Here is a 10,573-nt window from a genome sequence, read left to right on the forward strand (position 1 = left end):
CTCTTCATCCTAATAAAATATTTATTTTTAATTATGGTATATATAATTAATTAATTCAAATTCTATTAACAAATTAAATTTATTAAAATGATATGAGATATAAAAACTAATTTCCTTAAAAAATATATTTTAACCTAATAGTTATTATTAAATCAATTTTAATTATTATAATATTAAATATTGTGTTTTTTTAATTCAAAATTCATCAACAATTTATTTATTTATATAAATATATTTTGAAAAAAATAAAAGTATTAAAATACCTAAAATATTTTTGAAAAACAGATTTTAATGCTTTCTATTTTTATTATCAAAACCTTTTTTCTTAGAATTATATAAAATGTATGAAAATGTTGTTATAATTGAAATAAGTATAAAAAAAAGATGTTGTCATTGAGTATGGGAGATGTTATCACATCTTATTATAATTAGCACAACCACATTAATAAACATTGTTGATAAACATTTATAAGCTCATATCAATCACATATATCAATTATCAATAATATTAAGAATTAATGTTATTATCAATAATATTAATACAAGTATAAGAACCATATTAATAATTATTAATATTATATTTTTACTTAATCTATTTTACTTATAATCAATTTACAATAGAATGCATTTCAAATTTTAAAAATAAAAGTATATTTCAAAACATTAACCATAATTTCTAAATTTCTAAATTTATTTAATTATGGATGAACTTATCATGGAACTTATTAATATAAACAATGTGCTTTATAAGTAAAATATTTTATAAACAATGTACTTCATAAGTAAAATATTTCAATGCCATATTAAGTAAAATATTTCAATGTCAACTAATATGTACAATGAAAATAAATAATTTTCTATGGTTAAAACATTTTTAAACATGTCAAGTAATGCTATTATTTTATATTTGGGCTATATTTTTCTATCTATTTTATCTTTGAGATACAAACATTTTTTTTCAAATTTGAATTTTAAAAAAAATTACGCAAGAAGAAATCATGCGACTCTAAATACTTATTAGATTTATGATTAAAATAGATTAATATTGATCTTTAGAGAAAAAACTAAGAAGATTAGCTTGCAATTTAAAAATTTGTTATTGAATGATCACTAATTAATTTTAGAGCACAAATTCATTCATGCTACTTTACATAATTCTACATTAATCCTACACTGAAAACCTAGGACAACCCAAATTCATAGTTGAGCTACTTTCATACATTTGTATTTGAAAAGTAAAACAATCTTCCATAGAGCACTCCTTCAAATCATTAAGATCTAAACCACACTCAGTTACTAAATTTATAGCACAAACATAGTTATCTCATGGAGATTTGTGGCATAAGCGGGTCAAACCTTGTACTCCTCATTTGTGCGGCGACACATATTCCTCTTGAGAGTCAAGGGCCCATAAGTGGGGCTTGTGATCCAATATCAAATGCCCAAACTTCTCATAGAGTTGTCCATGTTAAATTTGTCACTATCCTACAAATATATGTATGTTTAGATACTAGTAAAGCAGAGAGGGAAGTAATATGTTGCCACGATTATAGGAAAATACCTTATTATATAGGTATGGAAAACTTTTTTATTAATCGAAGAAGACGTAGCATTCACAACTTGTAGCTCACATTTTTCCAGCATGAGCATAAGATTGGAGTACACAATCTGATCTTTGAACACGTTAAGGACCAGAATGGATCAAATTTATTTGCAGTGTAGTGAAGACGTAAGAAAATACCTTGTTATATATTTTCTTATATATAAATGAATGTTATAAATAATAATGAGGAACTTATTAGAATTAGAATAATGTTAATCTTAGACTTTTGTGATCCATATTGTAAATGAGAGTGCCTTTCGGATTAATCACACCATTAAGATTTGGTCAAGTTTAAAATAGAAATAAAACGTTTCAAACCAACTAATGTGGTTCACCCTCAAGACAAAGATGAAAAAATTCATTAATCTCAAAGAATAAATAACAAGGATGCACCAGGTCCAGAGTTAGTTGTTAGGAATTAGTTATTGAATTAATTAAAATAATATTTATTAATGTTTAATTATAGACTAGTTGTTATAAATTAGTTGTTATTTATTTATATATGAAATTAACTATTATTATTGGAATGATTGGTGGGAGGAGAGAGCCGAGGAGCGCCTCCGACTAGGGTTTTACGAGCTGCTGCATCTCTTCTCAGGATGAGAAGCACCTGCGTCGATTCTCGGCCGCCTTTCAGATTTCCTTTCTCTTACTCCCGGGCTTTCGCTTCTGGAACGGGACGTGTACTCAGCATTCAATCTCATACTGTCCAGGTCATGGCGGAGAAGGGCGGAGAAGCCATGGCGAAGTCTGCGCGCGGTAGAGCAGCTGCACCGCCGTCGGGATCAGACTCGGGTTCCTCCTCGTTTTCAGGGTCAGCGTCTTCCTCCTCTACATCGGGCTCTCGTCCCAGTTCGAGGTCCAGGTCGAGGACTTTTTCTTCTGGTTCTGCTAGTGATAGCTCCAAGGGTCGAAACCCTCCAAGGAGGGAAAGATGCCCTGATTTGGGAAACGGCTCACCAGAACGGGCCAATCGCTATAGTTCCGGGGTGGAACGATCGGATCTGGCCAGATCTAGGCAAAAGACAGATGGAAGCCAGCCAGACCCAGAACTCAAACCAGTAAAAGGGGACCTAAACAAGGCAGACACAGCAGAGCTGAAGCAAATATTTATCAGATCAACAGAAGGAAGACACGTTTGTATGCAGATCTGGGAATGGATGACTGTATTGGAATTAAAAAAAGAGATCCAGGTCAAACTGGGTACTCCAGTTGCATTACAAAATCTTTTATTTTCAGGGCTCTGCATGCAGGATCAACACACACTCCAGCATTACAGGGTTGCAAAGGACTCAACTGTTATCCTCAATCACCGACTGCGAGGTGGATCTAAGGGATCTACATCAAAACCTATAGGATCATACAGAGACGCAGCAAAAGGGAAAGAATCTCCAAAGGGGAAAGAACATGCAACTGTTAATATACCTCTAGGGCAGTATATCGTGGATGAAGTACCAGAGAGCCCCTCCATTCCTTTGGATTTCCCAGAGGTAAAGTGCATATTCTCAGATCTACAAAAAAATGCCGTTATTTGTAGATTTAACGGCTTCTGGCCTAGATCGGATGCTTTGTATCAATGGATTCACACGGCATGGACAAAAAACTGCCGGATCCACCTATGCTCGAAAGGTTTTTTCATAGTAGTCTTTAGCGTTGAAGAAGAGAGGGAAAAAGCTCTCACCGAAGGACCATGGTTCTGGGGCAGTGCGGGATTATTTGTTACCCCTTGGTTCCCGGAGTTTGATCCAAATACCATGGTGGTGTCAAGGATGCCGGTATGGGTAAGGTTACATAATCTTCCGATGCATTTTTGGCACTTTACATCCTTATCAGCTATAGGGAATACCCTTGGAAGAATGTTAAAGATTGATACAGAGAGACATTTAAAAGGAATCTTTACCTTTGCTAGAATTTGTGTCGAGGTAGATCTCAGCCAAGGGTTACCGGAAAGCATCATCCTGAATTTCAACAATACTCAATGGAAACAACCTTTGGACTATGAGAATACAGCATTCAGATGCAGGGGATGTCAACAAACAGGTCATCTGTTCAATGCATGCAAAAGCCTTAACAAGAGCAAGCCACAACAAAGGAAGCACAAAGGATGGCAGAACATAGATAATGTCATAAAGAAGAGAACCGCGGAAAAGAAAGCCCCCACAGTATCAGAAGACGAAGAAACAGAAGCAGAGGAGGATGATACCACCATAGAGGAGGTTGAAATAGAGAACCAGAAGGAAAACAGAGCAGTCAACAAGGAGCTACAGCCACACTCAATTCAGGCAGAGACACAGCAAAATCAGACAGAGATGACAAGCATGGATCAAAGCATGGGAGGCATCAAACGACAGCATCACTCAGATACTTCAGACTCAGACAAAGAAACAGGGCAACATAATGTAACAACCCAGTTAGTCATTGCTTCGTCCGAGGCCACTGTGGGAGAGTGGCGCAAGGTTGAAAAGAAAAAGGGGCGAAAAACCTGAAGCGTGAGTTTTACTCACTGCCGGAAGTCAGGCTTTTTTCCCCTTTTTCTTTCTCTTTTCTCTTCTCCTTCTTATTCTTTGTGCACGTTAGTTTACTAACGCTGTGAGCCCATGTGGCAACATACTGAATGCTTCATTGCATCTGCTAGTGTAACTTTTCATTAATTTTTTAATAAAAAGTTACCGTTTTTTTCCTTGGAAAAAAAAATATGAAATTAACTATTTATAATATTAAACAAATTAAATAGAGTCAATAAAATCCCTAGGAAATTGGTGGGTGGGGAGCCACATGACACACATCTAATTTTTAAAATTTACTAAAAGTAATGGACCATTTTGCTAAATAAAATTTGCAATATATAAATGAATGTTATAAAAAATAATGAGGAACTTATCATGGAGGAACTTGTTAGAATTGGAATAATCTCAAATCCCTAGGAAATTGGTGGGCAGGGAGCCACGAATCTAATTTTTTAAATTTATTAAAAGTCAATGTAACCTAACAAACTCTGTAATACACTGCAATTGTTGATAAGCATTAAGAGTGAGCATATGTTGAGCATATTCCCTTGAGAATCAATCTGAGCTCTCAATTAAAAAAATAATAATAATCAACAAACCTCCTTCCATCTAAAATTCACATATATACGCCTATCGACCAATAATTATAAGAAAATAATATCAATTAAAAAAATTAAAATTATTTTAAATTTAAATTTATATTTTGAATCTTTTTTTAATTATTAAATAAAAAATAATATATTATGTAAAAACAATCATAATAAAAAACATTGAAAAATTTAATCCCTCTCTCAATAATTATTATTGAGCTCCTAATAACTTTATTAATATATAATATTTTGAAACCTACTCTTAACCTCTTTTAACCCTATATTTTATAATATATAATATTTTGGATCTAACTCTTAACCCTATCACCTTATTATTATTTAATATTATATATAAACTCCTAACAACTATTTTTATTAATATTTATAACTTATTCTTAACCCCCTTATTAATTTATGAAGTATTCTTAACAATATATTATTATTATTTGTACTCCTAACAACTAACTTATAATTAAATTTATAATATTAAATAATTCCTATCTACTTTTTTAGAATTTTTATTTACTTGTTTAGCTAATCTCCAACAAATGGTTTTCAACGGTTAATTTTGGGCAATGATGAATGCATGCTATTTATTCATGAAGATTGCATGATTGTTTCACCTTGTCAAGGATTAACCAAATTAGTTGGTTCAAAATGCGGACCAAATCCTGATAATGTGATTAATCCAAAAAACATTATCTACAATATAAATCACAAAAGTCTCAAATCTAACCCTTCTTAATATAAATCACAAAAGTCTCAAATCTAATCTTTTTCAATAATCTAATAACTTCAAATTTAAAACAAATTTACCCTAATAACCACACATAAAAAATAACAAAAATATTCCCATTACCTATCCCTCTGGTCTAACATCTTCTCCTAATGTGAAAGAAACAACCACCCTACCTGCCCAGAGTTGACCTCACGAAATAACCGCACGAAATAACCGGAATGGGGTTCCAATAAAATCTTTTACAACTATCAAATCACAAGAAATAGACCACACACCATGATATTGACATGAAACAAGGGTTTCCTTACACCACCTCACTTACTCTTCCCAAGTACTCTTTAAAATATAATAATTTTTTTGAAGGAATTTCTTCATTTAAGTTGACTTAATGTTTTCGAGGTATGAATATGAATTTTATTTATATGCGATTTGTAGAGACGTACCTACCCACACCACCTCCCGAAGCGTAAGGCTCACCGGCACAATAAATATAAATATAATAAAAATTTCATTTTAGAATTTTATACAAATTTTGAAAAGATCAAAACAACCCTGTCCCGTAGCGTAAGGCTCACCGACACAAGAAATATAAATATAATAAAAGTTCACTTTAAAATTTTATGTAAATTTCTGAATTTCATTTCAGTTTATAATATTATTTTTAATAGTTGTTATTTTAAAGAATTAGCAATGGATTAGTGTTGTGAGGGAGTGTTTAATGAAGTGGAGGAGGAATTGTTTGGATAGTTAAAAGTGGTGGCAAAAAAATTTCAAAACATCTTTTGATGCTGGAAATGGATTCAGCATCATTAAAAATGTCTAAGACACCCAAAACACTGAAGTTTGACAGTGATAACCTGGATTTACAAAAATCCTTCCCGGATTTTATCAAAAATTTGCCAGAATTTTTATGATTTTCAGAGCAAAAAACAATGTGGTTAGACTACGACGTCTTGGGAAATGTCTACAGAGGGGGAAGAATTGCTTGGACGACGAAAAGTGGTTGGATCTTGCACTAACAGTGTTTGAATCATGTTTTTGATGGTGGAAATGGATTGAGCACCATCAAAAACCTTTGGGCACACAAAACCTTGAAGTTTTACCACTGTAAGCTCGATTTACAAAAATCCTTGCCGGATTTTATCAAAATCTTGTAGGAATTTCCATGATTTTAAGGGCAAAAAAGCACTCTAGTTAGACTACGACATCTTGGGAAGTGTAGCAGAGGAATTCGTGGACGACCAAAAGTGGCCAGGCAATCTTGCACTTGCAGTGTTTGTATTGTGTTTTTTTATGGTGGAAATGGATTCAACACTATCAAAAATCTCTAGGGCACCCAAAACCTTGAAGTTTGACGACTGTAACATGGATTTACATAAATCCTTGCTAGATTTTATCAAAATCTTGCCGGAATTTTCATGATTTTTAGGCAAAAACGCGATCTATTTAGACTACGACGTCCTAGGAAGTGTCTACCGAAGCGGAGGAATTGCCTGGAGGACCAAAAGTGGCGGGAATCTAGGGAAAAAAATTTCAAAAAACTTGCACTCTCAGTGTCAATCATTTTTTTTTATGGTGGAAATTGATTCACCACCATAAAAAACCTCTGGGACACCCAAAACCTTGAAGTTTGAAAAATGTAACCTGGATTTACAAAAATCTTTGCTAAATTTTATTAAAATATTGTCAAAATTTCCATAATTTTCAGGAAAAAACATATAGTTAAACTAGACATTTGTATTTATGTGAACAAATCCATTCCACCTACTAACCCTAAAAACTCTAAATATAAACTAAATTAGAAAATTTAAACATTAAACCTAAGATATGTAAATATGCCCTTTTACACAACTATCATTTACACGACTATTGCCCTACATAATACTTCATTTACGATACTATAGCCAATTAAACTGCCGTGCGAAAACAAACTTTTTAAAATTTTTTAAATGTTCAGATCTATGTAAAATATTAAAAATCTAACTATGCTTCAAAATTGCAGTCACTTAAATTTAAATTTATGCTACGATATAAATCCGTGGAACGGTTTTCTTGTCAGGCTAACAGACAAATTTATTTAATGGAAGCACAGATCACAAATTGATTGATGCTCAGGCACTCTTCCAAGCAAAATGGATGTTGGTTTATCTACAATCTTCCTCTTTTTTCTAACAGTTGGCCTGTGAGTCCATGCCAGACTAGATCAGCGTAACCCTCTGCAGGCTTTCCTCCCCTCTGCAGGCTTTCCTCCGTTAATGAAGAAACAAACAACAAAAGCTCGACTCCACAGTCGCGGCAGTGCCTGTCAAAGCTGGCAGTTTTTGTCACCACAAACACTCGGCTCGTCTTCCAAATCCCAGGTCAACCCCTCCATGTGCGTCAAAACTGTCATACCAGGGCCTGCCAGATAAAATAAATACCAGTACTAATATTTTGCCCTCCGCCGATTATTTAACTCGGTCAGGCCATGCGGCGTTTCGATCCAGCGACCTGCGCCTTTCCAAGTCTCGTCTAGCAAAGGCGTTCAATCGAATGGCCCGGATGTTTTCATGGGTTTGCTTTCTTTGTTTGAATTCTGTCTTGGCTTTCGCCCAATTGAATCAATTTATTTTCGATGGATTCGGAAACAGCAACCTGACCTTGGATGGAATGGCGAATATCAATCCTGCCGGAGTTTTAGAGCTCACGAATGCCACGCAGAGTATGTTAGGCCATGCCTTTTATCCGTTTCCGTTCCTGTTCAAGAATCTTTCAAATAATTCCACTTTTTCTTTCAGTACTACCTTCGTTTTGTCCATTGTGCCACAGTACCCTACTCTCGGAGGCCACGGTATGGCCTTTGTTCTGGCCCCTTTTAAGGGATTGCAGGGAGCTTCGCCCAGGCAGTACCTCGGCCTGTTCAATGCTACCAACAATGGGAACGCTTCTAATCATGTATTCGCGGTGGAGTTTGATACCGATAGAGATTTTGAGTTTCAGGATATTAATGATAACCATGTGGGTATCGATATCAACAGTCTGATTTCGAATATGTCTGCACCAGCAGGTTACATGACCAGTAATGGGACAGTTCAGGTATTTGATCTTAAATCTCAGAGGAGCATTCAGTGTTGGATAGACTTTGATGGTGCAGAGAGTCTGCTTAATGTAAGTATTGTACCAGGAGGGATGCCGAAGCCTGATCGGCCACTTATATCTTTTCATGTTAATCTCTCTGATGTCCTTCTTGATAAGATGTATGCGGGGTTTTCAGCAGCTACAGGGCTGCTTTCTAGTGCTCATCGCGTTCTGGGATGGAGTTTCAGGATGAATGGGCCTGCACAGGACCTTGTACTCTCAAAGCTTCCTCAGATTACATCTGCAAATTCTATGGTGAAGACTAGAAGGTTCACGGTTGGGGTATCCATAGCTGCTGTAAGTATCACGGTTATTGCAATTCTGACAGCAGTTCACCTTATTAGGAGGATTCGACAGACTGAGGTGATTGAAGAATGGGAGCTTGAATGTGGGCCTCATAGATACCCATACAGTGAACTGAAAGAGGCCACAAAGGGATTCAGGGAGAAAGAGCTGTTGGGATTTGGGGGTTTTGGAAGAGTTTATAAAGGTGTTATTCCCAGCACTGGACTGGAAGTTGCGGTGAAGAGGGTTTCGCATGAATCCAAGCAAGGGGTGAGGGAATTTGTTGCAGAGATTGCGAGCATTGGCCGGCTTCGGCACAGGAACTTAGTTCAGCTTCAAGGCTGGTGTAGGTATAAAGATGAGCTTCTGCTTGTATATGATTATATGCCGAATGGTAGCCTTGACAAGCACTTGTTTGAGAGTACAAAGAATTTGTTGAATTGGGCGCAGAGGTATAGAATTTTGAAAGGGGTTGCCTCGGCTTTGCTTTATCTTCATGAAGAATGGGAGCAGAGAGTCATCCATAGAGATATCAAAGCAAGCAATGTCTTATTAGATGAAGATTTGAACGGTAGATTGGGAGACTTTGGGCTTGCTCGTTTATACGAGCATGGTTCAAATCCCCACACCACCCATGTAGTTGGAACCATTGGCTACATTCCTCCAGAGCTTTCCCATACTGGTAAGGCCACCACAAGTACTGATGTGTTTGCATTTGGGGCTTTATTGCTTGAAGTAGCTTGTGGAAGAAGGCCGGTTGATACGAAGAGGTCTCCTGAAGAATTAGTCTTGGTGGACTGGGTTTGGGAATTGCATTCCAATGGGAAACTTTTGCAGGCAGCTGATCCTAGACTTCTTAACGAGTACCCTGTTGAAGAAGTTGGGCTTGTTCTTGAACTGGGTTTGCTGTGTTCTCATCCTCACCCTGAAGCTAGACCTAGTATGAGACAGGTAGTGCAAATGCTTGCTGGCGATAAACCACCTCCTGTGGTGAATTCTGACCCCCCTTGGGCAGCAGACACACCTTTGATGAGTAAGCGGTTTGATGATTTCATTACTACCTCCCATGCTACCACAAGCTCATATGGGAAGCGAACCATCACATCTGATGGGACATCCCCAGTTGCTTTGCTAGTAGGAAGAGATTGAAAGGTCTCTAGCAAGCACAAGCCTTTGAATCAGTTACCAAAATTCTTATTTTGGTCTGCTGGTGCATGATCTGATGTTTTCTTCTTTATTGGATTATCTAATGATGAGTTTCTGCCTTCTTACACAAACTAGGTGGTAGACCTCCAGAGATACAGAGCATGGACGTTTCCTTTTGATATACAAAAGAAAAAAAAGAAGAAGCTAACAGATCTGCAATCTGTAACTACCAGGTGTAACCAAACTATGTGCAGCTTAACTGTATGTCTTCAAATTGTTTGACACAACAAATATTATGTAACATTTGTTTATGATTTTTCTTCATTTGACCCACTTTGTTATCAGAGAAAATGGCTTGATTCTGAGATTGCTTTTCACAACATCAGCCTCTTAAGTTCTGTGTCAAAATCTTCAAAGGTTTTGATAAGCTACCAGCCTACATTCAACTCATGTAGAATTATTTATTTTACTCATTTGGTGTAAGGTATGATCCGACAGACCTGCTACTTAGAGCATAGCATCATATGAGTAAATTACTCTCAAAGTTTAGGCATTATGGGCATAAATAGTTATAGAGGTTGATTCT

General features: G+C 35.9%; 1 pseudogene; it reads left to right on the top strand.

Annotated features, from left to right (window-relative positions):
* Nucleotides 1-7,458: 7,458 nt before the first annotated feature.
* On the top strand, nucleotides 7,459-10,298 carry LOC149149306 (L-type lectin-domain containing receptor kinase S.4 pseudogene; annotated as a pseudogene).
* The last annotated feature ends 275 nt before the right edge of the window (nucleotides 10,299-10,573 follow it).

Source organism: Pinus tabuliformis, chromosome 9 (genome assembly GCF_031772625.1).
Source record: "Pinus tabuliformis cultivar Carrire ecotype Pingquan chromosome 9, CPIR1, whole genome shotgun sequence".
NCBI classification, from domain to species: domain Eukaryota; kingdom Viridiplantae; phylum Streptophyta; class Pinopsida; order Pinales; family Pinaceae; genus Pinus; species Pinus tabuliformis.